The sequence below is a fragment of the Heptranchias perlo genome, unplaced genomic scaffold (genome assembly GCF_035084215.1).
Source record: "Heptranchias perlo isolate sHepPer1 unplaced genomic scaffold, sHepPer1.hap1 HAP1_SCAFFOLD_70, whole genome shotgun sequence".
Classification (NCBI taxonomy): Eukaryota; Metazoa; Chordata; class Chondrichthyes; order Hexanchiformes; family Hexanchidae; genus Heptranchias; species Heptranchias perlo.
Window position 1 is genome coordinate 3,155,001 of NW_027139729.1, and position 27,733 is coordinate 3,182,733.

Here is a 27,733-nt window from a genome sequence, read left to right on the forward strand (position 1 = left end):
AGGTTTTTAAGAAGATTAAAGGATTTTATAGGGTAGATAGAGAGAAACTATTTCCTCCAGTGGGGGAGGCCAGAACAAGGGGGAATCATCTTAAAATTAGAGCAAGGCTGTTCACGGTTGAAGTCAGGAAACAATTCTTCACAAAGGGTAGTGGAAATCTGGAACTCTCTCCCCCTGAAAGCTGTTGAGTCTGAGGGTCAATTGATAATTTCAAAACTGAGATTGAGAGATTTTTGTTTGGCCAGGGTATTAAGGATTCTGGTATAAAGGTTGATAGATGGAGTTAAGATACAGATCAGCCATGACCTAACCAATTGACGGAACAGGATCGTGTGGCTGAATGGCCGACTCTTGTTCCCATGTTCCGAAATGCAACCATCCGCAATAAGGTTGTGGATGGCAAGGGCCTTGTTGAGAAGTGAACGGACATCTGGAGGGAGATGAGGAGAGAGGAGGTGACCGATCAGGCAGTGCCTATAAATGAAGGAGAAATGATGACTGGTCAGGCAGTGCCAAAAATGAAGGAGAAATAATGACTGGTCAGGGAGTGTCTGTAAATGAAGGAGAAATGGTTACGGGTCAGGGAGTGTCTCTAAATGAAGGATAAATTATGCCACGTCATGGAGTGTCGACAAATGTAGCAGAAATGGTGACTGGTCAGGGAGTGTCGATAAATGAAGGAGAAATGGTGACTGCTCAGGGAGTGTCTATAAATGAAGCAGAAATGGTGATTGATCAGGGAGTGTCTGTAAATAAAGGAGAAATGGTGACTGGTCAGGGGGTGTCTGTAAATGAAGGAGAAATGGTGACTGGTTAGGTAGGGTACATCACCAAAAGTGGGAGCTATTACTGATGGACAGTTTGCAGGCAGCTATAGGGAGGGACACTGTGTTGAAAAGAGGACAAGAGCATAAACACCCAGCCAGACTCAGCACCTTCAGGGGAGGAGAGGGAGGGGAACCAGTGAGTGTAGAACTGAACCCAGCCAGACTCAGCACCTTCAGGGGAGGAGAGGGAGGGGAACCAGTGAGTGTAGAACTGAACCCAGCCAGAGTCAGCACCTTCAGGGGAGGAGAGGGAGGGGAACCAGTGAGTGTAGAACTGAACCCAGTCAGAGTCAGCACCTTCAGGGGAGGGAGAGAGGGGAACCAGTGAGTGTAGAACTGAACCCAGTCAGAGTCAGCACCTTCAGGGGAGAAGAGGGAGGGGAACCAGTGAGTGTAGAACTGAACCCAGTCAGAGTCAGCACCTTCAGGGGAGGAGAGGGAGGGGAACCAGTGAGTGTAGAACTGAACCCAGTCAGAGTCAGCACCTTCAGGGGAGGAGAGGGAGGGGAACCAGTGAGTGTAGAACTGAACCCAGCCAGAGTCAGCACCTTCATGGAAGATTGAAAACTTAAATAGAAGGAAAAATCTTGGAGATGGTGCGATGGGTTTGGTTTTCAGCAGAGGGAGGAGGGTGAGTGTGCGGGACGGGGATTAACAATCTGGGGGAATGAGCGGGAAGAATGTTCCATAGAAACTGGAATTGCCTGTTCTGAATTTCTATCCTGTATTCCCTGTATTCACAATGAAGACATTTGTAAACTCCTTTTACAGGGTCTTACAAGGGGAGGATTTGAAGATGAAAAACTCAAACCAAATATCACACAGAGACCTGACAGTCACTCAATTCACCAGCACCTGAAGATCATCGGCCTTTGAATATAGAATGAGGAATTTTTGTCCGTTCTGTCTGTGGGAAAATATTTCAAACCTCAGTGTAACTGGAAATTCACCGAGAAACATACACCCGAGTGAGAGTGTTCCAGTGCACTGACTGTGGAAAGAGCTTTAACCAGTTACACAGCATGAAAACACATCAGACCATTCACAGTGGGGAGAAACCGTACACGTGTTCTGTGTGTGGAAGAGGCTTCAACTAATCGTCCAACCTGGAGAGACATGAGGATACCCGCAGCACGGAGAAACCGTGGAAATGTGGGGACTGTGGGAAGGGAATCAGTTCCCCGTCCCGGCTGGAAACTCATCGACGCAGTCACACTGGGGAGAGGCCGTTCACCTGCTCCGTGTGTGAGAAAGGATTCATTCATTCATCCAGTCTTCTGACACATCAACTTGTTCATACTGATCAGAGACCTTTCAAATGTTCTGACTGTGAAAAGAGCTTTAAAAGTAAAAAGGATCTACTGGCACACCAACGGACTCACACTGGGGAGAGGCCGTTCATCTGCACTGAGTGTGGGAAGAGATTCACTCAGTCATCCCACCTGCTGAGACACCAGCGAGTTCACATGTGATTACAAGGGTTGGATTCTGCTGTTATTGCTGCTGTTAATCACATCCAGGACTGAACCATGTTCATTCTGACAGTTGGGGTTTGTTTCTGATGTTAATAACCCCTTCTAACTGTATTCTGTACAAGAGTCAAATAAATCAGCTTTCCTTTAAAGACAATGTGTCTAGTGCTTGACATCTTGATGATAAGACAAGCTGATTGAGGATTATTATAAAGTGAGTAGAATCCTTCTTAGAACTGAGTTCCTATACCTTTTAAAAGATGGATATACAAGTCGTCCAAGTCTGACAGGACTGATTGTCCCAACACTGACTGTGTGTATAACAGGACTGAGTGTCCCAGCACTGACTGTGTGTATAACAGGACTGAGTGTCCCAGCACTGACTGTTTGTATGACAGGACTGAGTATCCCAGCAATGACTGTGCGTAGAGTGTACATGGGCTGTGGGAGGAGATAAATGGGTGGGGTCGAATCCATGATAGGGTGGAGTGACATGGGGTTTTCGGTGGTGATTAATTCGGTTGGAAGAGGTTACAGAGATACGGAGGGAGCGAGGACCATGGAGGGATTTGAACACGAAGATGACGATCTTAAAATCGAGGCATTGCCGGACCGGGAGCCTATGTACTAACACACGAACAGAAACTTACGGTTCACTGCCCGGCTGACAGGTGGACAAGACATTGATGTCCGCGGGGGAACAGTCAGGGTCACAGCAGCAGTCGAGTTCGCAGACTCCGCCAGTCAGGTCACAGGTACAAATGGGAACGGCTGGAACAAGACAGACACAGTGAGATCTTACAACAGAACACGGACGGTCTCAAAGACCACCTCCCTCCCTTGTAAACTGTTGCCACTGGCGGGAGGGTCGGTAACCAGAGGACACAGATTGAAGGGAATTGGGAAAAGAGCCAGAGGGAGATGAGGAGAATGTTTTTCGGCAGCGAGTTGTTCTGATCTGGAATTCACTGCCTGAAAGGGCGGTGGGAGCAGATTCAATAATAACTTTCAAAAGGGAATCGGCTCAATCCTTGAAGGGGGGAAATTTGCGGGACTGTGGGGAAAGAGCAGGGGGAGTGGGACTAATGGGATCGCTCTTTCACAGGGCCGGCACAGGCGCGATGGGCCGAGCGGCCTCTCTCTGTGCTGTTTGATTCTCGCTCACTTTTGGGCTCCGACCCACGGCCCGTTTGACTGGGAGGCGGGAGAGTGACTCCCCCCCGAGCCCAGCTCGACACCGGGCGCTGACAGAGTTCATGGGGCCCGCAGGAGGCCCCGAGTAACTCCCCCCATCTGCCCCACACGCTCTCCCCTCTCAGGCCACTCCCGGGTGCGGGCCCTCCCTCTGTCGGCCTCGCCACCGCCCACAGCACCGCCCGCCCGCCAGCCCCAGGCCGCCATCATCATCCGACCGGCGCGGACCTGTTGCTGAGGGAACGTGGCACAGTGATCGCGCTGCGCATGCGCGGCAGCCCACTGGCCCGAGCGTCACGTATGCATCGTGACGTCAGCGCGCAAAGTAGGATGACGCTCACGGGTGTCACGTAATAGGAGGAGTCTGCCTCGGAGAGGGTCGTTGGGAGGCGGGGGGGGGCGGAGAGAGCTGTCAATCAAAGGGCCCAAAATCAGCACTCACTGCCCACAGGATTTGTAGAATTTGTTCAAAATGCAAAATCTGCAAAATTAAATATAAACAGAAATGTACAAAAAGAAGGAAGAATTGCAAATACAGTAATTTAAATAAAAAGCAGAAATGTCCAAACTCACAAAGGGTCCTGCTGCCACTATTAGTCTTCTCTACCTGGGGCATAGGATGAGCAGAATGTTTGAATGTAACCTTTTTAATGCAGAGGGTGCTGGATGGATGGAATGGACCAGCGAAGGAGGCAGTGGGGCCTGATTGTAGCAGCAAATTCCAGAGAGTTGGCAAAGCAAATGATAGCGGCACTTTGGGATATGACAGCCGAGAAATTGGGATCTTTATTTGTTTTTGAACATGTGCACTAGTTTTTATTGATTGGTGTACCTGGACACCCAAATCCCTTTACTCTTCTAAGGTCACTAGTTTCTCACCATTAAGAAAATACTCCTATTTCTCACCTGGTGTCTGCAATAGATGCTTTTTGTAAAACTCCCCACATCTTTACTGTCCGGCTGTATTTCCACTGTTCACTGTCCAGTACAAATAGACATGGTGAGACAGTTTTTTTGATGTTTCAAAATAGTCTTTATTTCATAAAATTTATGGATCCACACAGTTCAATGTAAATATCACAGTTACATTTCAAAACAATACAATACAGATCATACACACTACCATTCCATTATTACAATTCAAAACAATACAATACAGATCATACACACTACCATTCCATTATTACAATTCAAAACAATACAATACAGATCGTGCACACTACCATTCCATTATTACAATTCAATATAATGCAATACAGATCATACACACTACCATTCCATTATTACAATTCAAAACAATACAATACAGATCATACACACTACCATTCCATTATTAAAATTCAATATAATACAATACAGATCATACACACTACCATTCCATTATTACAATTCAAAACAATACCACACAGATCATACACGGTACCATTCCATTATTACAATTCAAAACAATACAATACAAATCGTACAAACTACGATCTCGCCATTACAATCCAAAACACAGTACATATCTTCAAATACGTGCTGTACGATACAAGGTGAAATGGCCTTACACAGTGGCCTTTCCCCATAGAGCCTTTGTTTAAGCCGGAGCGTGCCTCAGTGCGTCCCACAGCTTGTAATCCTGGACCTTGGAGTGTGCCAGTCGGCAACACTCGGTCGTGGATAGCTCCTGCAGTTGGAAGACCAGCAAGTTTCGGGCCGACAAAAGGGCCTCCTTCACCGAGTTGATGGTCTTCCAGCAGCAGTTGATATCTGTTTTGGTGTGCGTCCTGGGGAACTACTCATAGGGCACAGGGTCCTGTGTTACCGATCTGTTGGGGATGAACAGGGACAGATACCAACGCATCTCTCTCCACACCTTCTGCGCCAAGGGAAAGTCCACCAGGAGATGGACGATGGCCTTGTCTCTGCTGAGCCTCGAGGGCAATTCACGGTGGTGATGAGATGCTGTGCGCAGGAAAGACTGTATTGGGATGGCCCTTTTCACCGTCATCCAAGCGACATTCTGGTGCCTGTTAGTCAGTTCCGGTGACGTGACGTTCCACTAAATAGTTTCGCCCGTCTTTTTGGGGAATTCCCGATCGGATCCACCCTCTCCTTTCCCTGCAGGAGCCTCAGAACATTCCGTGCCGACCACTGTCTGACGGCCTTATGATGGAAAGGGTTCCCCTTCAAAAACTTTTCCAAAGGTGGTGGGGTACGGGCCAACTGGGCGGGACGTCCTGCATCTGCTCGGCCAGCGTGGCCAGACACAAACTTCTCAGTGTGGGGACTGTCAGGACCTTTAGTATCAAACCCCAAACTTACTCCATTTGATTACACGGCTTCCGGTTGTAACAGGCAAAGCTGCAGCGTTTCAATTTACACTCATCTGAAGTTCCCTTGAACCACCCCTTTATATAACTATCTTGGCTCAAATTTAGAATCTGACTACTTTCTATGAGACTTAAACCTTTGTTGATCCGGGTCAGTAAAAATTCTCCGAACATCTTCTGCTGGTGGGACCTCGAGGGTCTCGGTGGACAAGGCGGCCAATCAGTGATTCGGGCCAATCAGTGATTCGGGCACTGGACACATTTCCCTCTTTAATTCGGCCTTTTGTTTGGAAGAGCCCTGGACTATGATGGGTTTAAACCTTAATCTTCTGAACTCCAATGATGTGGAGGGAATTAGAGAGGGCGCAATACATTGGAAGTACCTGCCTCGCTCATTCTGTGTAGTTCAGATCAGCTCCCTGGAAAGGAGTCGATGTAAAATTAATGGGATTGGTCTTAGGATGATGGACACACCCAAGCATGGCGACGGAACTCTCAGATCGGGAACGGGGATAAAGGGCACAGTCCTTTGTATAATGGGGGCGGCATGCATCGGACCAATAAGAAGTCTAGAATTAAGGGTGGGGATGATCTTGGGGTGGCTGTCTTTCCATTTCCGTTCAACTCCCGCTCGAAGTAGCCCATACAGGGGAACGGCAAATTCCATTTAGTCAGAGATAAAATCCTCACACAACCTGTCATACCAAGAAAAAAAGTGCAGGGAGGTCTCATCTGTGGGCCGTGGAAAGGAAGTGATAACCTTGACTTTATCCTGGTCCACAGACCGGGACCCTGCCTCTTAGATGACACAGAGGACCTTGATCTGAGATTCCAGAACCAGTTCCAGTGAGTAAACATTGCTGCACAGCAGCTCAGAGAGGAAACGATCTCCGGAATTCCCCACTGGAGTTTGAAATTACATTAATATTTTACCAGATAGTAACGGTCCGGGTGTTGGTCCATTATTATTCTGTTCTGGTCAAAACAAATGTCCCAATGAACAGGACGCTGTCTGACCCTGACAGCTCACCCTCAGTCCATCCCACCGGGCAGTGTGTGTGATGGGAAATAATCATCAACCGAAAAGGAGGATTTGATTTTATTCATTTCAGGATTAAACATTTAATATTGAAATCATATTATTTCCAGACTAATAACAGCAAACCATTTCATGTTAAAATCACATCTTGTATTATTTCACAACACAGCATTTGTCGGGTAAAATATAATTCCTGTCTGCTATTTCCAAATTTATTTCAATTATTGGATGGATATCAGTTACTTTAGTGAACTCATTGATGTCAATAGATAGTAAAATCCGACGCAGTGAATAAAGGGCGGCCGATCAGCTACCGCCCGTCTTACCCCACCGCCAAACGTGAAAATCTACTCGAATTGAATCTTTATTTAATTTCGGATGAAAAGTCTTGAGACTTTTCTATGATTTAACGAATGTAACAATTAGATTCAGTGGGTATTTCACCCCGTTCTTCAGCTCCTCTCTGAATTTAGTCTGGGTCACAGCATAAATACACGTGTTGGTGCAGGAACTGAGAAGTTGAAGCATGAATCCGGCTGACTCAATATCATTGGCCGTATAGTACTGGGGTTTTGTTGTACGCGCATAGATAACATAACAAACTGCTGTGCTCCATAACAATATAAAACTGCCTGATATACTGAAGAGTAAAATCATGGATTTCCTTCGGTTCTCCATCTCTGGATCCTTGTGATTCTCTCCATTGCTGCGGCCCCGGAGTCCCCTGCGGACTCGACTGGCCGCTAAAATGTGCCTGGCGGTGAGAACATTGAACAGCAAAATCAGAATGAATGGGAGACAAGGAGTTAACACAAGATTAAACAAGTCAAACGCTGCCCATGAGGGTGACGTGAAAAAGGTCGGTTTCAAGACACAACCCCGGGGTACATTGTCCATTATATATTCCGGGTCAAATACAAAGTACAAGGGAATGTTTAGTAAACAGCTCAGCGCACTCACCACCCCGATAACAACAGCCGCCGCTTTCTCGGTGCAATATTTTGTTTTCAGCTTCTGACAACAAATGGCCACAAATCGATCAAAGGTGAAAACCACTGTGAACCAGACAGAGGCCGCCGTGGCTGCAAAACTCAGTGTGACAATGAGACGGCACACGGGGGTAATGGTCAAAAATGAAACTGGGAAATAAATATCAACAATACGCCACATTACCACATTGGTAATAACGACCAGGAGATCGGCCGCCGCCATTCCCACCAGGTAGCGAGTGATACATTTGGAGAGTCCGCACTTTCCTCGGGACAGGATCACAATCGCCACCAATTTAACTGTAAGAGACAGAAACGGAATCTGAGAAATTACTGATCAGACCTGGAGCCAAAGCAGCAGTTTGAGAGAATCTGGGGTGAAATTTCCAGCTTTGTTGCTGCATCAAACGTGGAAACTGATTCATTGACCTGGGCAGCGCTTTCGGGCAGAGAAATATTTTTAAACACAATTATCAGTAATGACTTGGGAATTTGATACATAAAATGAATAAAGTGAGCACCGGATCAAATGGAAGGGCCGAGTGTGGGCGCATTGCCGCTGGAGACGGAACAAGGGTTTTTTTTCTGAGCGGGTATCCAATGGGTTAAATCCGGATTTGGGCTCCAGATGGAGGAGAAAGTGAGCGAGGGCCGGGAAGGTGAGAGCACAGAGAGAGTTGCTGGTGGTTTGTTGCTCTGGGTTAAGAGAGCCGACAGGGGCTAGCACAAAACGGAAAAGACCGAGATCCGCGGCGGTGAGCATGAGGCTTCCGATCGGTGTGTGTGTGTATGCATCTCTGTCTCCCTCTTTCTCGCGTTCCTTCTCCCCCTCGCTCTCGTTTTGCATCTCATTTACTTTCTCTATCGCTCCTCTTTATCTGTCAGCACTGTCTCTACTCACTTTCTCAATGCCCCATTTCAAATCCAAGTAAATCCTAACATGCTGCGCCTGCTTTCTCTCCACCAGCCCCGTGTTCGAACGAACGTATTCTTCATGTCAATGTGTTAAAATGGTGAAGTATCTGTGAATAGTTCAATGTTGCGACAGATCATCCAATTCTCCACCTGTTCACCTGGACTGTTCACTTCATTTGCAGTGCATGGAATAAAAAGAATTCAATACCTCATCCAGACAGCTCATAATAATTGAAATTCCTTCTCCTGTAACTACAAAGGACAGCGTTAAATGGCGACATTGTTCAATTAACAAAACGCCAAAATCATCGCTGCTACTTATATTCTACAGATAAATAGAAAGGCTCCTGATTCCAACAGATAAAGTGCAAACTGATACAACATAACCTCAAAACATTGCATTTTCAGTGAATTCATCCACAGTGAAGCAGAGAATGAGATGTGGAAGAATCAGAAGCAAACTCGCTTCAATAGGCAGGCATCTGATGCGGCGTCAGATACACACACAACGAAAGATTATTTCATAACAGTGGTAACCAATGAATACATGAATTCCCAGTTAAACTGAACCATTTTATTGTGGAGGGAGGACATTGCGCTGCCTCCTTGTAACACTGAGACCGTGAGCTGTCACAATATCAATCACTGAAAACAGATATATGAAAAAAGTATTCCAGGACAGGTTAGTTCCACATCATGAAACAGTTAGCAGCTCCTGATGTTCTGATACCAGCTCTTAGCCCAGACACCTGATTCCAATACATTCAGAACAGAGAATAATCCAGTAACAATGTCAGGGATGGATAAACAATGTTCTCTACAGATATAATGCAATTGCTGCAGGACCGAAAGTTTAGAAGTTATGGATGAATCTTTATTCCACAATAAATTCATTGCAGTGAATAAACCATTAACAATGTCAGGATTGGATATGCAATGATCACAACAGATATAATGCAGTTGTTACAAGACTGGTCGTTTTGAAGTTAAGGACATACCATTATTCAACAATACATTCAGTACAGGGAATAATCCAATAACAATGCCAGGATTGGATATACCAAGTTCATTACAGATATAATGCAGCTCCGACAAGACTGAAAGTGCAGACACTTTAAACAATCCATCGTTCAACTGATAGAACAGAAAAGGTGGCTGGGTAAAACATGGTGGGAGAAAAAATAATTGGCCAAGTACAGCAACACTGCTTTACAGTGTTCACAGGTTTACCTGGAACTCCAATGGCTGCAAGAACAGGATAGTAAATGCGTTCTATCTGAACCATTACTGGATATCCCATTTCCGTGAGAAGCAGTGACTTCTGGTGATCTGAAAACCGCAGCTCCAGAAGGCACTCTGAGCTGACAGATGACAACCAGCCCTGATTTATGCAAGGGATAAATCTCCTCTGACACGGTTATACCCCTGATCATTACTATTAGTTACAGTCACCTGAACAAACACATTACATCAGCAGCTTTGTCTCCAAAGACATGGATATATCACAAACATCTCAAAGTCCAGGGCATCATCTTAATGAGACCTCTCTCAGGAATAAAGTTAAAAGCTGTGCTCAGAAAGGACTGGTCCAACAACAATGAGCGGCTTCATTTACAGTTTTCATATAATTGTATTGATCATGTTCACTCCTGCCGATTCATTTGTAAATGTTACCGATTTCTCCGCGTGTACATTGAATCCAGAGACACACGCAGACCCGTTTCACTCTGTTCCTGCAGTTTCCAGTTAAAATATGAACATTGAGTCTCTGACACGGGGGTAGATAAAGGCCACGTTGAGGATTGCAGCCGAGAAATCACTGTGGGTGATATTAGGGGTCGGACATTGAATGAGCTTCATTGTCATTCCTCTCTCCGTTATTTTACAGCAGATATTTACCCGTTTGTTTTACATTGTTTGACGGCTCCAGTAAAATTGTTCCCGTGTAACCCCAAGCTGAGCTCATTACCCGATTTGAACTCCATCACAAAGGCCCCGTGCCTCCCTCACTCGCCTTCATTCGTTCCTCAGCCCATTGCCTTTGAAACCCTCAGCAATGCCTCTGTCCCCTCCACACTCCATTCCCCCAAGCACTCCTGGCTGGTCACCCAACCACCACCTTCCAACCAGCACCAGATCCTGCTAGGCCTCACTGACCCTCACTGGCACCTAGTTCCCCATGGCTAATATTACATGTTTCATCCTGGGGTTTAAATACCCCCATGGCCCACCGTCTCCTCCACACCTACAAGAAACCCACCTGTGACCTCCTCATTGATCGATCATTGGCCTCTTTTGGTGAGACTACCCTCCCTTGCTCCCACTCATTTATCTGATCATAGCCTTCTCTTCCCAACCAATGTGATGTGTCTAAAGGTCCTTGGCTCACTTCTCTTCCTCATCTGCATGCTGCCCTTTGGTGACCTTGTCCGCAGTCATTGTCCGGCTTTCAGATGGACGCTGACAAAACCATTGCCTCTCTTCACCCTTCCAATGCATTTGTTTTGTCAGAACAGAGAATCACTGTATCCTCTGGTTGTGAGGATCAGTGATAGAGTAATAGAGAATTAATGTATCCTCTGGTTGTGAGGATCAGTGGTAGAGTAATAGGGAATTACTGGCTCCTCTGGTTGTGAGGATCAGTGATAGAGTAAAAGAGAATTACTGTATCCTCTGTTTGTGAGGATCAGTGATAGAGTAATAGAGAATTACTGTATCCTCTGGTTATGAGGATCAGTGGTAGAGTAATAGGGAATTATTGTATCCTCTGGTTGTGAGGATCAGTGATAGAGTAATAGAGAATTACTGTATCCTTTGGTTGTGAGGATCAGTGATCGAGTAAGAGAGAATTACTGTATCCTCTAGTTGTGAGGATCAGTGATGGAGTAATAGAGAATTACTGTATCCTCTAGTTGTGAGGATCAGTGGTAGAGTAATAGAGAATTACGGTATCCTCTGGTTGTGAGGATCAGTGATAGAGTAATAGAGAATTACTGTATCCTCTAGTTGTGAGGATCAGTGATGGAGTAATAGAGAATTACTGTATCCTCTGGTTGTGAGGATCAGTGGTAGAGTAATAGAGAGTTATTGTATCCTCTAGTTGTGAGGATCAGTGATAGAGCAATAGAGAATTACTGTATCCTCTGGTTGTGAGGATCAGTAATAGATCAATAGAGAATTACTGTATCCTTTGGTTGTGAGGATCAGTGATAGAGTAATAGAGAATTATTGTATCCTCTAGTTGTGAGGATCAGTGATGGAGTAATAAAGAATTACTGTATCCTCTGGTTGTGAGGATCAGTGGTAGAGTAATAGAGAATTACCGCATCCTCTGCTTGTGAGGATCAGTGATAGAGTAATAGAGAATTACTGTATCCTCTAGTTGTGAGGTTCAGTGATGGAGTAATAGAGAATTACTGTAACGTCTGGTTGTGAGGATCAGTGATAGAGCAATAGAGAATTACTGTATCCTCTGGTTGTGAGGATCAGTGATAGAGTAATAGCGAATTACTGTATCCTCTGGTTGTGAGGATCAGTGATAGAGCAATAGAGAATTACTGTATCCTCTGGTTGTGAGGATCAGTGATAGAGTAATAGAGAATTACTGTATCCTCTGGTTTTGAGGATCAGTGGTAGAGTAATAGAGAATTACGGTATCCTCTGGTTGTGAGGATCAGTGATAGAGTAATAGAGAATTACTGTATCCTCTAGTTGTGAGGATCAGTGATGGAGTAATAGAGAATTACTGTAACGTCTGGTTGTGAGGATCAGTGATAGAGCAATAGAGAATTACTGTATCCTGTGGTTGTGAGGATCAGTGATAAAGTAATAGAGAATTACTGTATCCTCTGGTTGTGAGGATCAGTGATAGAGTAATAGAGAATTACTGTATCCTCTGGTTTTGAGGATCAGTGACATGGGAATTAATCTAGTGAACCTTCTCTTTGTCCGAGTCCGGTCAGCCACCTTACCTTTTCTTACCACACTTCCGTTTTAGACTTTGGACACATATTTGTCTTCCACATTTTTTATCTTGTTTTTTAAAAAAACACATTTCTATTCTACATCGCTTTCATCACCAGCCAATAGTATTAGCCAATTAACCTGTTCTAAATCTTCTGCCATTTTAGTGAAGTTTGCCAAAATGAAATCTGGAATGAGTTGTACATTTTCAGTACCTTTGGTTCTATCAACCTATTGGAACCTTATAATATTGTGATCACTGTTGCCCAGGTTTTTTCCCCACAAGGATGCCTGATACGAGCTCAGGCTCAGTATTCAACACGCGATTAAATATATGATTACCCCGTGAAGGATTTTGGACTTTTGAATATGAATATTTGACTTGCTAAACGAGCAGAGTTTGGTTGAACACAGGATGGAACACAGAACGATTAGACTTGAATGTTCAAGACTGCATTCTGGAAAGATTGAGCAAGTTCGGAAGGTTTTATTATTGCTTCAGATTGTTTAGAGGCTTAACTGAGACGATGTACATTTGCCGAGATAAGGGGTGAGGTTAAATTTAAGGCGGCTGTCGAGCTGGGCCTTGAAAGTCTGTGGGAAACTGTCGTAAACATCAGACGCTGCAGCATCAGTTTGTTTCAACCATGGAAAAGAGAGAGGGAAAGGAGAGAGAGTGAAACGTTCAAGCAGCGTGTTTTTACCAGCGAGGATGGAAAACATTTCTCCTCATTTCCCCTCTCGTTCTTTTGATATTATTTCAATTCTCTGACCTCTCGTTGCCGACCCACTTGCCAGTGGAAACAGTTTATCTCTGTTTGCTCTCCCAAAACCCCTCGTTATTTTGAACACCCGTATTTGGTCTCACCTTTAACCTCTCTGCTGTAAGGAGAACAATCCCAGATTCTCCAATCTCTCCACATAACTGAGTCCTCATCCTTGGTATTGTGCTGGTAAACCTCCTGTGTACCCTCTCCAAGGCCTTGACATCCTTCCTAAAGTTTGGTGCCCAGAATTGTACACCATACTCCAGCTGAGGCCGAACCAGTGATTTGTTAAAGTCCAGGGTGACTTCCGTGCATTTTATTCAATGCTCCTCTTTACAAAGCCAAGTGTCCCTTCAGCTTTCTTAACCGCCTTATCAGCTTGCCCTGTCACCTTCAAAGATTTGTAAATATGCAGCTCCAGGTCCCTCAGATCTTCCACTCCCTCAAAATAGTACCATTTAGATTCTACTGCCTCGACACGTAGTTCCTCCTAAAGTGCATCAATTCACTCTTATCCGCATGAAGTTACACCTGCCATGTGTCTGCCCATTTCATCAGTCTGTCCATATCCTCCTGACGTCTGCTATTATCCTGCTCACTATTTATGTTTCGAATTTTGGATACAATTGTGAAAAGATCCTCTTGGACTCGCCTCACCTTTAAACACAAGGACAGGCGAGACTTTCGTTACCTCGAGAAAAACCTAATGCTCGGCACAGGACACCATTCAGTGGAAGAGCGCACGCACCGTATCAATGGTTCCGAACGCAGGGCTGGATTGCGGGCCCAGTGAGAGATTATTCCACTTTGACAGATTGGGGAGGACCTGGGACAAGATTTTAGACGACTCAAAGGCTGGAACAGGCTGGAGGTTAGGCGGTTCTCCTTTTCCCAGTGAGTAGTGAGCACCTGGAATGCGTTGCTGGCTGGTGCGGTCGGTGCTGACTCTCTGTCTGCCTTCTGTGGGGAGCTGGACCGGTTTTTGGATGGGGCAGAGGTCGCAACATATAAAAGGTCAGAGGATTTACAGTTAGTGTACGTAAGATCCATGTGATCTCCTGGACTGGTTTCGATCAGCCGAGGCGGTCGCGGAGGAATTTTCCAGCGTATTCTTTCCCTTAAAGGCCCTGGATTTTTCTCAGGATCTTTCCCTCTCCCAGGAGATTCCATGGCTGCGGGCGGGGTGAGGGGGAGTAAGTGTCAGTAATGATGCTCCAGCCATCGCGAGTGAGAAGCAGGCTTGATGGACCAGCTGGTCTTTTACTGTCCGTCATTTCCGTGTGTTCGTCCACATCCCCAGCTCGTCATGGTGTTTTCAATGAAGCGATCATCACTCAAACCCACACCTGGGGCATGTCCTGCGTCTGTCTTTAGTGAAACGAGACTCAATGTCTCTGCGTATCGCATTTTTCTCCTCTGAAGCTCAAGGGCTCGAAATATTCTTGCAGGCCTCTGCTACAATGTGTCTGAGAATTTCTAGTCCCGTCCAACCGTCTGCTAAGGGACTACGTGGCTGTTGTCCGCTTGGAGCACAAGAGGAAATGATTTTAAGCTCATTTAAATCATTGGGTGGTCTTAAGACAGTTAGCACTCAGTCCTTCTACCCTTGGTTATAGGTCTATTGGATTCGGGGTTGTAGCTCTCTGGTATAGCGCCTACTTTGCGTGTATATATTTCTGGGTTCAATATCTAACACCTCCAAAATTGTTATTTCACCAAAATGTCCCACAGAAAGACAAATCGTGCTTTCAGAGGGAAGCGAGTTACAACTTCTGAGACAAACATTAAATTGTTCCGGAGCAGGACTTCATCTCACGGTCCCCGAAGCAGCTCAGCTCAGAGCAGCCGCTGACTGACAGGAATTCAAATCATAAAGTCCTTGGGAAAGAACCTGAGACCTCATACACGCGAAACATGCGGTCGATCACTGAGCTAAAATCACCAGATAATAACGACCTCTAACCAAGTGTAAAAGGACTGAGTGCCTCACTTTCCGAAGTCCACCCGAGGATTTACTGGGCTGAAAAACATCTCCTTTTTTAATCATAGGAGCCAACTATACCTGAGGTTTGCGGACCTGATACAGATGCAGTTGAACAGAAGAAACCAGGTCTCGCCACTCAGGGAAATGAGAAAGGGAGCGTTGAGAAGAAAGTCTGGGAGAGAGGTGAGTCTCCTCGGGCTGTGCTGACCATGATTTCCGTTTCTTCGAACTGCTCGCTGGACATTGCACCGTCACACATTCCGATCAGTCGGCGGCTGCTGTGAGCTGAGCTGCTGAGGAGACCGTGAGATGAAATCCTGCTCAGGGGAAATTGAATGCTTGTGGAGCCTCAGAGGTCAGAATTCGCGGCACATCGAAATCAAGATTCGCCTTTCTGTGTGGAATTCTGGTGAAAAAATAGCTTTGGAGATGCTGGGGATTGAACCCAGGACCTCATACATGCAAAGCACGCGCTCTACCACTGAGCTACATCCCCAGATAGAAGTACACTCCAACGAAGAGCTGATCTCCTTCATTTTATGAGACCACAAAATGTTTTTTTGGGGGCGACAATTCATCTAATTTTCTGCTCCAACCAGCCAATTAAACATGAAGTTTGCGGACCTGATATAATTGTGGGTGAACGGAAGAAACCAGACCTCGGCACTCAGAGCAATGAGAAAGGGGGCGTTGAGAAGAAAGGCTGGGAGAGGGGGAGAGACGCCTTTCGCTGTGCTGTTACCATCATTCCGATTTCAGGGCACATTTTTCGAACGGTCCCGTTATCAGTCACTTTGCTTACGGTTGGACGGGACTAGAAATCCTCAGGCACATTGTGGCAGAGGCCGGCAAGAATATTTCGAGTCCCTGAGCTTCAGAGGAGGGTAAGGTGAAACACTGACAGCATTGAGTATAATTTCACTATGGACGGAGGCAGGACTTGCCCCAGGTGTGGTATTGAGTTTAAAGATCACTTCACTGAAAACACCTTGACGATCTGGGGCTACAGACGGACATGATGGTCAGGAAAAAAACAGTTGGTTCATTAATCCTGTCCCACATGCCTGGAGCATCGTGACTGGACACTTCCTACATACACCACCCGCCCCTCCCACCGGAAACATGTAATCTCCTGGGAGCGGCGACAAACTAGAAACAAATCCAGCGCCAATAAGGAGGGGAAATTCTGGGAAATTCCTCCCCGAATCATTCAGGCGATCGAATCGAGTTCAGTGGATCACACTGACCATGTGTAGGTTAACTGTAAAACCACTCACCTTCTATATGATGCGATCTCTGTCCCAGTCAAGAACTGGTCCAGATCCATCCAGAAGGCAAAGAGAGAGTCAGCACCCACCGCACCAGCCGGCAATGCATTCCAGAGACTCAGTACTCTCTGGGAAAAGAAGAACCGCCTAACATCCAGCCGATTCCTACCTTTGTGTAGTCTGAACGCCTGTCCGCTGCTCCTCCCTGATCTGTGAAACTGGGAAGAATCTATTTCTTCACTCAGAGGGTGGTGAACGTGTGGAATTCTCTACCACAGAAGGCTGTGGAGGCCAAGTCACTGAATATATTTAAGAAAGACAGATTTCTGCACACTAGAGTAATCAAAGCGTATGGAAAGAGAGCGGGAATGTGGTATTGATCAGCCATGATCATAAATAATGGCGGAGCAGGCTCGAAGGGCCGAATGGCCGACTCGTGATCCTATTTTCTCTGTTATTATTACTGGGCCCGCTCTCCAGCCCCGGGATGGGAGCCATTTCAAAGGCGCGTGCGTACTTCCATTGGATTTTATCGTGTGCAGAGCGTTCGGTTTTTCTCGAGGTGAAGAAACCCTTTCCTGTCCTTGTGTGTGAAGGTGAGGTGAGGACAAGAAGATCTTTTCAAAATTCGAAATATAAAGCGCTTGGAGATGCCGGGGATTGAACCCGGGACCTCATACATGTGCTCCACCACTGAGCTACATCCCCATATAATATAAATTACTACCCAAGGAAATAAGAACTGACGGTTCTCATTTTCTGAGACCGTCCAAGGTGGGTCTGCCACGTGATAGATTATTTGCAGTTTTAAAGATTGGGGCGGTGCAGGGAACAGGCGTTCAGACGACACAGAGGTAGGAATATTCTGAATATTAGGTGGTTCTTCATTTCCCAGAGAGTAGTGAGTCTCTGGAATGCATTGCCGGCTGGTGTGGTGGGTGCTGACTCTCTCTCTGCCTTCTCGAGGGATCTGGATCTGTTCTTAACTGGGACAGAGATCGCATCATATAGAAGGTGAGTGGTTTTACAGTTAACCTACACATGGTCACTGTCATGTCCTGGACTGGTTTCAATCGCCTGAAGATGCCGGGAAGGAACTTTCCAAAAATTGGCCCTGTATTTTTTTCTGGTTTGTAACCGCTCCCAGGAGATTACATGTTCCCGGTGTGTGGGGCGGGTGGTGTCGGTAGGAAGTGTCCAGTCACGATGATCCGGGCATGTGGGACAGGATTGATGAACCAACTGGTCTTTTCCTGACCATCATGTCCGTCAGTAACCTCAGCTCGTTAAGGTGTTTTTGTGAAGTGATATTTAAAAACAAACTCACACCTGGCCCTTTATAGTGAAATGAGACTCAATGCTCTCCGCGCCTCACCTTGCCCTCCTCTGAAGCGGGAGGACTCGAAATATTTTTGCCGGCCTCTGCTACAATGTGCCTGAGCATTTCTAGTCCCGTCCAACCGTAAGTAAAGTGACTGATAACGGGAGCGTTCGAAAAATGCACCCTGAAATAGGAAGGGTGGTTACAGCACAGTTCAAGGAGTCTCTCCCCACTTTCCCAGCCTTTCTTCTCAACTCCCCCTTTCTCATTAGACTAAGTGCCGAGGCCTGGTTTCTTCCGTTCACCCACAGTTGTATCAGGTCCGCAAACTTCATCTTTAATTGTCTGCTTGGAACAGAAAAATAGATGACTTTAAGCCAAGTATACAAAGTGTCAGCACCCACCAGACCAGCCGGCAATGCAATCCAGAGACTCACTACACTCTGGGAAATAAAGAACCGCCTAACATCCAGACTATTCTTCCCTCTGTGTCGTCTCAACGCCTGTTCCCCGCTCCTCCCCAATCTTTGAATCTGGAAATAATCTATCACGTGGCAGGCCCACCATGGGTGGTCTAATAAAATGAGTATAATCCGTTCTTCTTTCGTTGGGTAGCTTTTTATTTCATCGGGGGATGTAGCTCAGTGGTAGAGCGCATGCTTCGCATGTATGAGGTCCTGGGTTCAATCCCCAGCATCTCCAAAAATATTTTTCATCAGAATTACGCACGAAAAGGCGAATCGCGCTTTCTGAGCTCAGCGAGTTCCAACTTCTGAGGCTCCACAAGCATTAAATTATCCCTGAGCAGGACTTCATCTCACGGTCCCCTCAGCAGCTCAGCTCATAACAGCCGCCGACTGACCGGAATATGTGACAGTGCAATGTCTAGCGAGCAGTCCCAGCTCTTGTTTGACGCTGTGTCATTCATCCATCTCACTTTATGATTCAGAGGTTGGATGTCAGCCTCGTCACTGACTATTGGCAATTGTATTTTTTTATTTCCGCTGACTTTTTTTTGGAAAGTTCAAAGTAAAGCGGAGCAGAAACCCCGTGAACTGAAGCGGAGGTTGAACATTTGGAGCACGTGTGATGACTGGGCATCTCGTTGTCCGGGAGAGACGGAGCTGAAATTCCACTTGAGGGGGAGCAAGTGTCAGTAATGATGCTCCAGCAATCACGAGTGAGGAGCAGGCTTGATGGACCAGCTGGTCTTTTACTGCCCGTCATTTCCGTATGTTCGTCTACATCCCTAGCTTTGCAGAGCTCAGTGGTAGAGCGCATGCTTTGCATGTATGAGGTCCCGGGTTCAATCCCCGGCATTTCAAAATTATTTATGTTTGAAATTTTGAAAAGACCCTCTTGTCCTCACCTCACCTTCACACACAAGGACAGGAAAGGGTTTCTTCACCTCGAGAAAAGGCAAATGCTCTGCACAGGATAAAATTCAATGGAAGCGCGCACGCGCCTTTGAAATGGCTGCCGTCCTGGGGCTGGTTTGCGTGCGGAGTTATTAAAACATCGAAAATAGGATCACGAGTCGGCCATTCGGCCCTTCGAGCCTGCTCCGCCATTCAATCGGATCATGGCTGATCCTCTACCTCAATACCATATTTCCGCGCTCTCCCCATACCCCTTGATGCCTTGTGTGTGTCGAAATCTCTCGATCTGCTTCTTAAATATATTCAGTGACTTCGCCTCCACAGCCTTCTGTGGTAGAGAATTCCACAGGTTCACCACCATCCAGTTTCACAGATTGGGGAGGAGCAGCTGACAGGCGTTCAGACCACACAGAGGTAAAAATATTCTTAATGTTCGGTGATTCTTCTTTTCCCAGAGAGTAGTGAGTCTCTGGAATGCAATTCTGGCTGGTGTGGTGGGTGCTGACTCCCTCCGCGTTCTCGAGGGATCTGGGCCATTTCTTGACTGGGGCAGAGATCGCATCATATAGAAGGTGAGTGGTTTTACAGTTAACCTGCACATGGTCAGTGTGATGCACTGAACTCGATTCGATCGCCTGAGGGAGTCGGGGAGGAATTTCCCAGAATTCGCCCTCATTATCGGCTTTTGATTGTTTTTCTGATTTGTAACCGCTCCCAGGAGATTACATGTTTCCGGTGGGTGGGGCGGGTTTTGTTGGGAGGAAATGTCTGGTCACGATGCTCCAGGCATGTGGGGCAGGATTGATGAACCAACTGTTTTCCCGCCCGTCATGCCGGTCTATAACCCCAGATCGTCAAGGTGTTTTCAGTGAAGTGATCTTTAAACACAAACCTACACCTGGGGCAAGTCCTGCATCCGTCTATAGTGAAATGAGACGCAATACTCTCCAGGCCTTAAGTTGCCCTCCTCTGAAGCTCAAGGACTCGAAATATTCTTGCCGGCCTCTGCCACAATGTGCCTGAGGATTTCTAGTCCCGTACAACCGTAAACAAAGTGACTGATAATGGGAGCGTTCGAAAATTGCGCCCTGGAATCGGAAGGATGGTTACAGCACAGCCCATGGTGGCTCTCCCCCTCTCCCAGTCTTATTTCTCAACGCCCCCTTTCTCATTACTCTGAGTCTCTGAGTATATCAGGTCCGCATACCTCGGTATAGTTGTCTGCTTGGAGTACAAAAGGAGATGCTTTTCAACCCAGTAAATCCTCGGATGGCCTTAGGAAAGTGAGGCACTGAGTCCTTTTATATTTGGTTAGAGGTCTTCCCTATCTGGTGATGTAGCTCAGTGATAGATCGCGTGCTTCGCGTGTATGAGGTCCCGGGTTCTCTCTCCAAGCACTTTATGGTTCGAGTTTTGAATTCCGGTCAGTCGGCGGCTGGTATGAGCTGTGCAGCTGAGGGGACCGTGAGATGAAGTCCTGCTCCGGGACAATTGAATGTTTGTCTCAGAAGTTGGAACTCGCTTCCCTCTGAAAGCACGATTCGTCTTTCTGTGGGACATTCTGGTGAAAATAAATGTTGGAGATGTTAGATATTGAACCCAGAAATTTATACACGCAAAGCAGGCGCTATACCACTGAGCTACAACCCCGAATCCAATAGAACTATAACCAAGGGTATAAGGACTGAGTGTTCACTGTCTTAAGACCACCCAATGATTTACTGGGTTGAAAGTCATCTCCTCTTGTGCTCCAAGCGGACAACAGCCACCTAGACACGTAGCAGACGGCTGGACGGGACTAGAAATTCTCAGGCACATTGTAGCAGAGGCCTGCAAGAATATTTCGAGCCCTTGAACTTTAGAGGAGAATAACGTGAGACGCAGAGACATTGAGTCTCGTTTCACTAAAGACAGACGCAGCACATGCCCCAGGTGTGGGTTTGTGTGAAGATCGTTTCGTTGAAAACAACATGACGAGCTGGGGATGTAGACGAACATACGGAAATGACGGGCAGTAAAAGACCAGCTGGTCCATCAGGCCTGCCCCTCACTCGGGATTGCTGGAGCATCATTACTGACACTTACTCCCCCTCACCCGCCCGCAGCCGTGTAATCTCCTGGGAGAGGCAAAGATCCTGAGAAAAATCCAGGGCCTTTAAGGGATAGAATACACTGGAAAATTCCTCCCCGACCCCCTCAGGTGATCGAAACCAGTCCAGCAGATCACATGGATCGTACGGACACTAACTGTAAATCCTCTTACCTTTTATATATTGTGACCTCTGCCCCAGCCAAAAACCGGTCCAGCTCCCTGGAGAAGGCAGGCAGAGAGTCAGCACCGACCGCACCAGCCAGCAACGCATTCCAGAGGCTCACTACTCACTGGGAAAAGGAGAACCGCCTAAAATCCACCCTATTCCAACCTCTGCGTAGTCTAAACTCTTGTCCCAGGTCCTCCCCAATCTGTCGAAGTGGAATAATCTCTCACTGGGCCCGCAATCCAGCCCTGGGTTTGGAACCATTGATACGGTGCGTGCGCTCTTCCATTGAATGCTATCCTGTGCCGAGCATTAGGTTTTTCACGAGGTAACGGAAGTCTTGCCTGTCCTTGTGTTTAAAGGTGAGGCGAGCCTCAGAGGATCTTTTCATAATTGTAGCCAAAATTCGAAACATAAACCGTGAGCAGGATAGTAGCCGACTTCAGGAGTACATAGACAGGCTGACGAAATAGGCGGAGACATGGCAGTTGAAATTTAATGCGGATAAGAGTGAATTCATGCACTTTTGGAGGAACCACATATAGAGCCAGTTGCATCTAAATGGTACTATTTTGAGGGGGTGGAAGAGCAGTGGGACCTGGGGGTGTATATTCACCAATCTTTGAAGGTGACAGGGCAAGTTGATAAATGGTACTATTTTCAGTAGATCCAAGAGCAGAGGGGCCTGGGTGTGCATATTTACAAATCGTTGAAGGCGACAGGGCCAGTTGAACAGGCGGCTATGAAAGTGAATGGGACACTTGGCTTTCTAAATAGTGGCATTGAAAACAAACACAAGGAAGTCACGCTGAACTGGTTAGGCCTCAGCTTGAGTGTTGTGTACAATTCTGGACAGTACACTTTAGGAAAGATGGCAAGGCCTTGGAGAGGGTACGGAGGAGCTTGATTAGGATGATGCCAGGGAAGAGGGACTTCCGTTATGTGGAGAGATTGGAGAATTTGGGTTTGTTCTCCTTGGAGCAGAGAAGCTTGAGGGGAGACCTAATAGATGTATTCAAAGTAATGAGGGGTTTGGGCAGCCAAAAAGGGAGAAACTGTTTCCACCGGCAAGTGGGTCAATAACCAAAGGACAGAGATTCAAAATAATTGGCAAAAGAACTGGAGGGGAAATGAGGAGAAATGTTTTCCCATCCTCGCTGGTAAAAACAAGCTGCTGGAACTTTTCACTCTCTCTCCTTTCCCTCTCTCTCTTTCCCATGGTTCAAACAAACTGTTGCTGCAGCATCTGAAGTTTACGACAGTTTCCCACAGACTTCAATTCCGAGCTCGGCAGCTGTCTTAACTTTAACCTCGCCGCTTACCTCAGCGCAAGTACATCGTCTCAGTTAGACTTCTAAACAATCTGAAGCAATAATAAAACCTTTTGAACTTGTTCAATCTTCCCAGAATGCAGTCTTGAATAGTCAAGTCTAGCAATTCTGTGTTCCATCCTGTGTTGAACCAAACTCTGCTCCTTTAGCAAGTGAAAGATCCATATTGAAAAGTCCAAAATCCTTCACGCGGTAACCATATATTTAATCAAGTGTTTTATTACGAGCCTGAGCTCGGATCAGGCTTCTGTGTGGGGGAACACGTGGGCAACAGTGACGACACTACTATAAGGTTTCGATTGGCTGTTAGAAGCAAATGCACTGAAAATTTACAGCTCATAGAAATAACTACTTGCATTTAAACAGCGCATTTAACCCCCCATAGATAAATAGACCAATCCGATTTACTGAGATATAATCAGACAAATATGGAACTCCAGCTGAAGAAGGAGATATTTGGCGCCATGAGAAAATCATGACACAAGAGATGGCTTTCATGAGAGGTCTGAAAGAAGGAAAGGACTTGCCTTTATACAGCGCCTATCAAGACCCCCAGACGTCCCAAAATGCTTTACAGTCAATGAAATGCACTTTGAAGTGTAGTCATTGTGGTAATGTGGGAAACGCGCCAGCAAATTTGCACACAGCAAGCTCATACAAACTGCAATGAGATAAATGACCAGAAAATCGGTTTCAGTTATGTTAGTTGAGGGATAAATATTGCCCAGGTCACTGGGGAGAACTCCTCTGTTTCTTCTCGAATATTGCCGTGTGATCTTTTATATCTACCTGAGAGGGCAGATAGGCCTTCCGTTCAACGTGTCTTACGTCAGTCGATATGTCCGACAGTGCAATGCTGCCTCAGTACTGCACAGCAGTGTCAGCTTGGATTATGTGTTCAAGTCTCTGGAGTGGGACTAAAACTCACAACTTTCGAACGCAGAAGTGAGATCGCTACCACTGAGCCCCGCCTGATACCTGAAAGGGGTAGAGGGAGATGGAGGGGCAGAGGGAGGGCATTCTGGAGCGTGGATAAGGCTGAAGGCACGGCTGTCAAAAGTCGGGCAAATAGACTGTGGATGCACAAGCGCCAGAGGTGGGCGAATGGAGTATTTTGCAGGGCTGGAGGAGGTGACAGAGATAGGGAGGGGTGAGGCCCTTGTGGATTTAAGTGTAAGGAACAATAAAAATAAACTACAGGCTTAGGAGACTGGAAGCCAATGCAGTTCAGTAAGGATTGGGTGATTGGTGAGGGACTCATCAATCAAAAAGAGAGGGTTGGAGATGGAATCAGTGTGGAGATTGGGAGGTCAAAGATCTTGACTTCACAATTTTTAACTGGAGTAAATTATGGCTCCTCTAAAACAGAATGCTGCTATGGCAACACAAAGACATTGGAAGGGTCAAGAGAGGCGGTGGTTTTGTCAGCGTAAATCTGAAAGCTGGTCCATGTCTGCGGACAATGTCACCAAAGGGCAGCATGTAGATGAGGAAGAGGAGGGAGCAAAGGATTGAACCTTTAGAGACATCAGAGATAACGGCGATAGGGTGGGAAGAGAAGCTTCTCCTGGCTATGATCAGATAGGTGAGTGGAACCAAGCGAGGGATGTCCCACCAAAAGAGGCCAATGATCGATGAATGAGGAGGTCACGGGTGGGTTTCCTGTAGGTGCGGAGGAGAGGGTGGAGATGGGGAGGGGTGGGCCATGGAGGGATTCAAACCCCAGTCTGAAAATGTTAAACTTTAGGCAATCGGGAACTGGGATTCAGTGACGGTCCGTGAGGCCAAGCAGGACCTGGTGCTGGTTGGAAGGAGGAGGCTGAATGACCGGACAGGCGTGCATTGGAGGAATGGAGTCTGGAGGGTCAGAGGCATTAATGAGGGTTTGAATGGCAAAATGCTGAGGAAGGAATCGAGGCGGGTGAGGGAAGCACGGGGCCTTTGTGATGGAGGTCAAATCGGGTCATGAGCTCTGCTCGGGGTTGCACGGGAGCAATTTTACTGCAGCCTTCAACCAATATAAAATAAACGGGTAACTATCTGCAGGAAAATAACGGAGAGAGGAATGGCAATGAAGCTCGTTCAGTGTCCGTCCCCTAATATCACCCACAGTTCTGAGCGTGGCCTTGAACTGTCCCCGTGTCAGAGACTCAAAATATATATTTTAACTGAGTAACTGCAGGAACAGAGTGAAATCGGTCTACTTTTGCCCATGGATTCAGTGTAGACGCAGTGAAATCGGTAAAATGCACAAATGAATGGGCAGGAGTGAACATGGTCAATACAATTATATGAAAACTGTAAATGGAGCCGCTCATTGTTGGACCAGTCCTTTCTGAACACAGCTTTTAACTTTATTCCTGAGAGAAGTCTCATTAAGACAAGTTTCTGAACTTTGAGATGTTTGTGATATATCCACGCCATCATTTACATTGGAGACAAAGCTGCTGATGTAATGTGTTTGTTCAGGTGACTGTAACTAATAGCAATGAACAGGGGTATAACCGTCTCAGTGGAGATTTATCCCCTGTATAAGTTAAGCTCGTTGCAATGTATCAGCGCAGAGTGCTTTCTGGAGCTCCGGTTTCCAGATCAGCAGAAGTCACTGCTTCTCACAGAAATGGGATATTCAGTACTGTTTCAGATCGAACGCATTTACTATCCTGTTCTTGCAGCCATTGGAGTTCCAGGTAAGCCGTTATCTCATCTGTGAATATTGCAAATCGGTGCTATCTGTGCTGCTGTACTTGGCTAATTATTTTTTCTCCCACCACGTTTTGCGCAGTCACCTCTTATATCAGTTGAATGATTGAATGTTTAAAGTCTCTGCTCTTTCAGTCTTGTAGGAGCTGCATTATATCTGTAATGAACATTGTATATCCAACCCTGGCACTGTTACTGGATTGTTCTCTGTACTGAATATAGTGTTGAATAATGGTATGTACTTAAATTCAAAAAGTTCGGTCTTGAAGGAGCTGCATTATATCTATTATGATCATTACATATCCAACCCTGGCATTGTTACTGGATTATTCTGTGCACTGAATTTATCGTGGAATAATGATCTATCATTCCAAATGGTCGGCCCTGTAGCAATTGCATTTTTTCTGTAGTGAACGTTGTTTATCCAACCCTGGCTTTGTTACTGGATTATTCTCTGTATTGAATGTATTGGAATCAGTTGTCTGGGCTAAGAGCTGGTATCAGACCATCAGAATTGGTTAACATTTTCATGTTGTTGAAATAACCTGTCCTGGAAAATGTTTCTATAAATGTGTTTTCAGTGATTGATAATGAGACAGCTCACGGTCTCATTGTTCCAAGGAGGCAGCGCAATGTCCGCCCTCTTCAATCACATGGTTTAGTTTAAGTGGCATTTCATTGTGTTTATTGGTTATCACTGTTATGAGATATTTCATTATGTGTGTATCTGACGCAGCTCCAGAAGTCTGGTTACTGAACAGCGTTTGCTGCTGATTCTTTCATATCTCCTTCTCTGCTTGACTGTGGATGAATTCACTGTAAAATGCAATGTTTTGTATTTATGTTGTATCAGTTTGCACTTTTTCTGTTGGAATCATGAGCCCTTCTATTTATCTGTAGATTTTTAGCAGCAGCGGTGATGTTGGCGTTTTGTTAATTGAACAATGCCGCCATCTAACGCTGTACTTTGTAATTACAGGAGAAGGAATTTCAATCATTGTGAGGTGTGTCTGGGAGAGGCATTCGATTCTGTTTATTCCATGAATTGTAGATGAAGTGAACAGTGTAGGTGAACAGCTGGAGACTTGGAAGATCTGTAGAAACATTAAACTGTTCACAGAGGCTCCACTATTCAACAAACTGACACTAAGAATAGGATCTTTGGAACACGGGGCTGGTGAAGAGAAAACAGGCGCAGGATGTTAGGATTTACTCGGATGTGAAAAGGGGCATTGAAAAAGAGTGCAGAGAGAGTGCGGAGAGTTAGAGAGGAGCGATAGAGAACGCAACTGAGAAGAAAAACGCGAGAGAGGAGCAGAAGGAACGAGAGAAAGAGAAAGACAGAGAGAGAGAGAGAATGGGGGAGAGAGAGATAGAGAGACACATAAGCAGAATGAGAGAGAAGGAGAGAAAGAGAGATGGAGGGAGAAAGCGGGATGAATTGCTGAAACTTGGAATACAATTATGAAGAGGAAATGTGACTTGAAGGCGTTATTAGGATGTTGTCAGTTTGTGAGAGTTTTATTGTACTCTCTCCGGGTGTGTTTATCACAAACAGATCCTCAGTCTGTTTATGTGAATGTTCCTTTTACTTGTTTACCGGCTGAATACATAAACATAATTGAAATGTATTTAAAGAAAAAGGATCAGTGATTCCTTGATCGCATTGAATTGTTAGGATATTGTATTCCAGAAGCTATGTGTCAGCTTAATTCAATAAAGAACGAGGCTAATGAATGCATTTTAATTACAGGGCTCGACAGGGTAGATGCAAGGAGGATGTTTCCCCTGGTTGGGGAGTCTAGAGGCAGGATCACAGTTTCAGAATAAGGGGTAGGTCATTTAAAATCAAGATGAGGAGAAGTTTCTTCAATCAAAGAGTGGTGAATCTTTGGAATTCTCTACCCCAGAGGGCTGTGGAGTTTCAGTCATTGATACATTCAAAGCAGAGATCGATTGATTTCTGTATATTAAAGGCATCACGGGATATGGGGATGATGCAGGAAAA

General features: G+C 45.9%; 1 protein-coding gene and 2 non-coding genes across 3 annotated transcripts in view; 1 reads left to right on the forward strand and 2 right to left on the reverse strand.

The window, feature by feature from the left end:
- LOC137318380 (zinc finger protein 850-like) overlaps nucleotides 1-27,733 on the reverse strand; it is a 183,829-nt gene that overhangs the window by 87,724 nt on the left and 68,372 nt on the right. The window lies entirely within an intron of this gene.
- trnaa-ugc (transfer RNA alanine (anticodon UGC)) lies at nucleotides 15,890-15,961 on the reverse strand. The gene has a single exon. It is a non-coding gene; the product is annotated as a tRNA-Ala (tRNA).
- Nucleotides 18,685-18,756, forward strand: trnaa-cgc (transfer RNA alanine (anticodon CGC)). Its single transcript has one exon. It is a non-coding gene; the product is annotated as a tRNA-Ala (tRNA).